General features: G+C 36.3%; 1 non-coding gene across 1 annotated transcript; it reads left to right on the top strand.

Moving 5' to 3' along the window:
• The first annotated feature begins 1302 nt into the window (after positions 1–1302).
• LOC114622069 lies at positions 1303–1429 on the top strand. The gene has a single exon (XR_003711542.1). It is a non-coding gene; the product is annotated as a small nucleolar RNA SNORA17 (small nucleolar RNA).
• Positions 1430–7918: the final 6489 nt, after the last annotated feature.

A 7918-nucleotide genomic window follows, 5' to 3' on the forward strand; every position in this document is an offset into this window, starting at 1 on the left:
TCAGTGTGGCAAAAGTGACCTCCAGTCCCTTAACCTAATCAGTTGCTTATGTCCATGACAAATGTTTGTGACAGGTACTGTACTAACTCACAGATTCATCAAGTAAAAACATGTGGAACAGCATCTCCATCAAAGAGTCATTGTTTCAATCAGGACTTTTCAGTTGGTCAATCAGTTGAATCAACACTAATTGAAACAATAAGACATATTTTTCTTGTACTGATAATTGATTTCTTTTGATTTGCTTTCTTATATACCTTAATATGTAATTTAGGGGATCAATTTCATGACATAAAGAATGATGCAATGTTTATGTTTTAAAAAACAAAAGAGAAGCTGGGTGTTCTCGTTTTTGTTTTTACTTAAATTTATGAACATATAGTATTAGTTTACATCTACTATTTTTAGACAATTATACTTAATTGTGCAAAATATCTGAAAAATAGGAGAAATATAAATAGCAGTAATGAGTGTTTCTCATGTTTCATGTCTACAATCCAAAATGTTTCAAAATAAAAGTTAGGCATATGGAACTATTACATTTCAATCTATCCAGTGGGAACTCACTGAAGTTAACCTTCTATACAAAATTAAACAATTACTAATGGCAGTGACACACCCAGCTATCTATCAGATGCTAAATCTATGTTTATTGCTCTTCTGACACATGTCTGTCAGCTTTTCTTATGCTTTTACTGAAAAAATACATAAATTATTTTCTACAAAATAAAGAGAAAGTGTGTCTTTATTTTAAAATAGTTGTAATTATCCATATATCCTAAACTGTGTTGGCTATCTAACAGTACATTATGGCTGAGATATGTGGTTCATATGTTTGGGCCATAAATGATCATTGTTTTCAATCAAATTTACATAAGCATAGTTAACCTATTTCATTAGGTTTGTGAAAATGAAGTGATTAATGTATTTCTTAGTATTGATTCATTCTTGCATTTATGAACAAGCCCCAGTGGCCACGATAAACGATGTCTTTACAATTCAGCTGGATGCTGTTTGCTGATAATTAGCATTTTTCATCTGTGTTCATAACTTAGATTGATATAATCATTTTTAGTTTTCTTTGTTAGATTTTTAAAGTTTTTCTTTTTCCTTTATTTCTGAAAACATTGAAATACCCTAGCAACTACTCCTTGAAGATATTTTACAGTTTATAAAATAACCGAATTTTTCCTTTTCTTAGGAATAAGGCTCCAGTTTCCATAAGCTTCTTATCATGAGAATTTTACTGTGATTCATTAATTTAAAAAAACAAACAAACAAACAAACACCTGATAAAATTGCCTTAACCCTAGAGGCCTTGCAGATATGGCTGCCGTGTCACATGTGTGTCAGTAGGTGGCAGAGAGGAGGGAAGCTATATCTATGAGTCTGGCGCCAGAGTACCCGGACAGAGAGCTAGCCTGAGATTGGCCACCAGTCAGGTACCAGGGAGGCCTATACAGGCTCCCAGAACAAGTAGCTAGCTGGAGACTATATCTCTCTCATCTGGGACCAGTCTGCTCAAGATGACCTCTTCCTGGTATCATAATTTGCAAGAGAGACATAATACTCCCGAGACCACTCCTGACACAACCCCAGACGCTCAGAGACCCCAGGTGCCACTAAAAGGAACAAGTAGATGGTGGATAAATGAAAGAGAAAGAGAAACAGAAGGATCTGGGCACAGTGAAAGGCAGAACTGGAGATTCAAGGGAAGTGACCAAAAGCTTGATGTGAATCATCCCACAGCCAATGATGCCACCTAGGATCGTGGTGGGGTCCTGCCTTGTGCTGCTGTGGGGCTGGGGTGTGAGGGGAGGGGTACATGGCCATGAAGCAGTAGTCACCCTTTACCATCAAAGGCCAGGCAGATGGTCCTGTTCAGGGTAGCCACCTGGGGACATATTGAAGTGTGACGGCTGCCCAGAACCAGTCCTGTCCCTCACCTGGACACTGTGAAAGAGAGCAGGAGAGCTGACTCTGCCCTTCTGCCAACCACAGAGCTGCAATACCGCGGAGAGCATGGGAAAGCTGGCCCTACCACTTGTCTTCCTGTGCTGGCATGGACAAGGGAGAGATACTCTCTCCCCTCCTCCACTCTCTTCTTACCCCTTCCTACCTGGCCCTGGTGTCATAGTAGTAAGAGCGGGCCCTGCACTTCACCCACTGCAGCACTCAGAAAGCGGGCCCTGCACCTCACCTGGGCAGCAGGGAAGAGCTGGTCCTGGTTGCAGGGATTGCTGGTGAGCTGGCCTTCTGGGCTTGAGAGTGGAAGAATTGGTGGACCGATTCTCTCAGATCCCTCTCAAGCCCAGATCCAGATCTATGAGTTGTCCCATCCTGTCATCTACCCCATGTTTGAACTTCTGGAATGCATGAAGATCCTACAAATCCAAAAACAAGAGGATCTCCATGACACAGAGCAACAACAAGATACTGCACTGGAGTCCCAGTAAAATTCCAATATTGATAAAGTAATTAGCAGAAGCCAGAGGCCCCTATCAGACGCCATTATAGTGAAGATTTGCAATAAAAGAAGTGTAGACCAAAATGGAATACTATGGGTCTGGGTGTGATACACTGTAGCTTCCATAACGAGGTGTTTTTCTGTCTTTAGGTTGCAAGGGGGGACGGTGGGTACAAGGGTATGGGGACAAGAGTAGAATTAGCGTGCCTGATGCAAAATTCACAAAGAAGCAATAAAATTTTTAAAATTAATAGTATTTTATGAAAAGCATTTATTTTCATATTTTGCATATGTTTCTTTATGTAGTTTTCATATTTTGTAACTGCCCAAAATATTTTCTCCATCCTTCCCACAGCATGATAGTTTTAAAGAGTATCTCAGTCTGTGAAAACCATACCTCTGAATAACTTTTTCAGGGACTGTCATTTCTTTCATTCTTTTTAAAATCATATTAAATTATGCATTTTAGTTTCAAAGAGGCAAGATGTAAGAGAGTGTTATGGCTTACTGTGATGGTAGACAAATCATATATAGTCATATCCTATTCTCTGCAACCTGTAAATGTACTATAGAATATATTTAAAAATGAAAGATGCAGATAGGATTAATCTGCTTATTAATTGGCCTTAAGAGAAATTACATTGAGTTGTCTAGACAACTTTAGCATAATCAAAAATGCTTACAAGGATTTCAGGGAAACCCAGCAGGGCAGGATCAGTGCTGGGGAGAAGGGCTTGGGTGGCCGTTACCAGCTTTAAAGAAGGAAGAAGACAGAGAGCCAGGAAATGTGACAGGGGCCAGAGCCAAAAAATAAGGAGTTATCCCCAAGAGCTCTGAGGAAACCACCATTCTAGCATCATGTTTTTAAGATTTCCGAACCATCTCAGATTTCTAACTTCAAACAATCACATAGCAAGTTTTGTTACTCATCTAAGTTTGTAGACTGAGGAGAACACTGAATGAGTCAAAGCCTTGCATGTAACCCTCATATGTACTTGTGATTCACACACATATACTGTGTAGAGTATGCACCCTACAGCAAGGAACTTTTGTTAACTAATATTTCAGTTCCTCACCATTCAGGTGACACATTAATAGTTGTACTAGGGAGATAATTGTGAAGAAAATTGTGCATGATACATGATAAGTCTTGGATAATGTTTGGTGTAGAATAGTTATTAAAAATTACAAAAAAATTAACTTTCCACTTACTTATCTAATCATCATGATTATATTTATACATCTTTCTCATTCTCTTTCATTGAATTTATCTAATTTCCATTTAATTTTCCTGTAGACTGATTGATTTATTTTCATTCTTATTCACCATTAAATGAAGAGTTGTTTTCAATGATTTGTAGTGATTATAAATTCTCTGGATTAAAAATACCTTTGCAAAATTTCGCTTTTGTTTTACATGTAATAAAATAATAGTTTTGGAGTGATCTTACAGTTACTGATGAAGTTTAAATGCTTAAAGAAATCTTGAACTATTTAGCAATCCACTTAGAAAATTGACTAGTATTATAACTTGTCTTTCTGTGTTTATAAAATATTTGTGAAATATTTTTGGACATTTTTGGCAAAAGAACTTCGTTTTTTTTGCTTCACTAGTATTTCAACTTGTATTAGATTACTTATAATACTTAAAAAAGAAAGTCTCTTATATTTGCTTCTTGAAGTAGAAACTTCTAGTTTCTTTGGAAAGTTAGTTATTTCAAATGATGTTTTGCTGAGTCAGACACAGGAAAGAATGTTTCCATAAAGCAGACACAGTGAAAGAATGTTGTGATATAACAAACATGTAAAAGGACACATGATGAAGAGTCCATCATGACCCCACAGACGGTGGAAGACAGGCACTGAGCATTGGTTTGCTCTGTCTCATTGTTCTTTGCTAAAGACATGCATGTATTGGTTTGTCTTACATAATAGCATTGCTGAGTTCAACTTAATAATTTTGCCACTTAGAGAAACTCGCCCAAGAACTGCTCCTGAGGTTCCTCGGGCAGCTTGCTGCTTCTGTGGCCTTGCCTCAGACCAGTTGGCGACCTTTGCATTTTCTTTATGATTGAACTACAGCTGCTGGTTCGTGTCTAAGTGTCTGCCTGTCTAGAGGACTGGTCTGCAGTTGCTGAATTGTATTTGGTGTTTACTTTATTTGGCACTGCACTGCTGCCCAAAAAGATTCACTTTGCCCCCAAAGCACTATTGCTGAACAGGTCCACTTCCCCCATGTCCTAACAGCTTTTCTCTCCTACAACCTCTGCTGGGTGGCTAGAAGAAAAGTTGAACCCTTATTAAAAGTAGGTTGCAAAAAAAATATCCTATATTTTCTGCTTTTTCTGATTTAGCCTGAATCACTAGTAAACTAAAATCATCTTTCTTTTCATTTCTCTTCACATTCTTAAAACTTTTATTTCATTTTAATTTATTGTATGTTGCTAACTGTGTAAAGGATGTCATCTCATCACTTAATTTACTTTAGTCCCCTCAAGACATTCGTATTGCAAACAATGTTGATTTACATAAGCATCAACTTGTGCTTTACCTTGCATTTGCACACAGAACCCATGCCCTAGATTTATTTATTTTTATTTTTGTTATTCTCTTTTTGTTATTTCTCTGTATGCATAAACATCATGAACTAGGATTACAAAATAATGAATTATATCAATAAATACAAAGCATGATGGTTCAGGTTCACAGCATCTTCATTTCTATTCCTATTTCTCACCTAACATGTTTTATCCATATTTATGGGGATTTATGGTGACGTATTTTCACAGGGAGACCATTGTCCTCCATTTTCTTTTAAAAGCAAACACTGTTCTTTGAAGCACGGAGATAGTATTCTCAGTTTGCTGCCTGGTACAGATTTTGGATCCTCAAGGACAGTTAGAAGACAATAATGATAAAATAATATATTTCCATTGTCTATCACATATGAATGGAAGCTAATGAATTTCTTGAAATATGTCATGTGTAGGTTACCTATCAAAGACTTTTTGCATGAAATTCTAGCATCAGTTCTCTCAGTTTTACTTTATTCTGTGTGATGATGTTGATACTTTTTCACGTGATATTGAAACAGCCATGTCAGGGCTGCCATGCAGATGACTTAGTAGATTCTGAAAACTTGTACAAACATTGTATGAGCAACTAAAGTATATTTTTAAATACAGCTTCTTGGTTGTTGCATTTTATTTATTCTTTGAGAATTTCACACATGTATACAATTCATATGTGTATATGATTAAGTATAATAATATCTACTCTCCTCCAACTCTCTCGGAATTCACCCAACTTGTTGCTCTTCTCTTTTAAGCTTTTACTATTTGTTTAATTTTTAGGTTTATGTACTTTGTTTTACGTGTGAGTGGTTTGACTGCATTTATGTCTGTTTACCACATGGCTGAAGGAAAAGGCCAGAAGAGGACTGTAGATCCCCTGGACCTGGAGTTATGGATGGTTGTCAGCTGCCATGTGAATGCAGGGAACTGAACTCAGGTCCTCTGCAACACACACACACACACACACACACACATATATATACATATATATGTGTATTTATATATGTATGTATATATATTTATATATATGTATTTATATATGTGTATATATATACACACATATATATATACACATATATATATATATATATATGTGTGTGTATATATATACATAAAATTTATGTATGTATGTCAGGGGCAGCCCTTCTTATACACTGAAGACCTAAAATCAGCAATAGGCCTGACATACATGCCTACTAACACAAGGCCTTGGGTCTCTGTGGACAAACACTGAAACAGATGCCTAGAAACTAGTGTAAACAAGCAGCTTTAGTGGAAAATTGCCAGGCTGAATACATAGATTTTGTAGATAGGTAGCCTTGGTGGATAGTACCAACTTAGATAAGGACAAGTGAATCATAGGCGGAGTCATAGTGATCTGTCCCCTGAACCTTCACCCAGCTGACACTCTGTTCTGGAAGATATCTGTACTCCCTCTGAACACCTATGCTCCTGTGTCATCCTCTTTCCCACATCCTGACTTTCTGTGTATATAACCTGTGTGTAAAAAAGTAACAATTACGATTTGATCAGCCTATAGACAAGCTGTGTTCCTTGTGTTCCCTGTCCTCCAGTTCTCTCTTCCAGGTCTCCAGGATCCTATTTCACTGCCATGTGGGAATATATATATGTGTGTGTATATGTGTATATGTGTATATGTGTATATGTAATATATATATATGTATGTGCAGAGTCCAAATAAAGGTGTTAAAATTCTTAGACCCAGAGTTACAGGCAGTTATGAGCCACCAATTTCAATGCTTAGTACGAAACTTAGGTCTCCTGTAAGAATACATGCTCTTAATTCCCAAGCCATCCATCCTCTGTCTCTCCAGCTTCTCTTCTTCTTGCATTTAAATAAACCAACTCACTGTCCATCTGTGCTTCCCATATATGCCTAAGTATAGGGCAGTCCACTGGAGCACATCTCTACTCCAAATTTGTATTCTGGTTTTGCTTCCCATGAAGCAGTAAGAATAAACATGGTTACAGTAGATCAGACTTGTCCTTGAGTACACTCTGGAAACACTTTTGCTCTTAAAAGGAACATTTTTCTTTTATCTTATCTTAGATCAAAATACAGACAAACACTTTTACTTCATACATAAACATATGAATTATGATGTTACACTTAAACTATTCCATAAATTTTGGGGGCCAATCTAAGATTAAGAATAAGTGAATAAGTTTGTCTTTTTGCTATATAAAGAAATGCTGGCTAGATAAATGGAATATATATATATATATATATATATATATAAAATTGTGAGTGTATGCATATATTAAAAATGTATATATATATGGATATACATAAAATCTATGTTCTTATTTTTGTTCTTATGCTAATAATAAAAGAAAATTTGGTTTTTAGAGGGAAATGTGGTCTTACTCTAAATTGTGCTTTTAACAGGAAATTGTCTGTATTCTAAAGTGTTAAGCAGCCATCAAATAAAGCGTTGTTCGATTTCTGCCTCATTAAAATGACTAGTCTTTTTTATATCTGGTCCAACTAGAGCAGAACCACAGAGAGCACAGGACTTAGTAACAAGTAACCATGGAAACCAAAGTCCATATGTGTTTGCACAGAATGAAGGAGCTTACATCAGGATGGAATTTCATTTAAATTAAAGTTTATGATTGTTTTTATCAGTTCAAGTTCCCTAAAGAATTTTAAAACATTCCTTGTGCCACTAGGTTATCTGTAAGGTTCAGTAATCATGTTTCCCATCAAAAATTGATGAAATTTTATGGACTTCTTTTCAAGGTTTTACAAATAAGAAATAGGGAAGTTAAAAACATTGTTTGTTAAGGTACATAGTAAAGGTTCTTTACTTGCTATTAACCTGAAGAAGATGATCCTGAAGAAAGGATAGCCAGC

This window comes from Grammomys surdaster, unplaced genomic scaffold (genome assembly GCF_004785775.1).
Source record: "Grammomys surdaster isolate TR1022 unplaced genomic scaffold, NIH_TR_1.0 63, whole genome shotgun sequence".
NCBI classification, from domain to species: Eukaryota; Metazoa; Chordata; class Mammalia; order Rodentia; family Muridae; genus Grammomys; species Grammomys surdaster.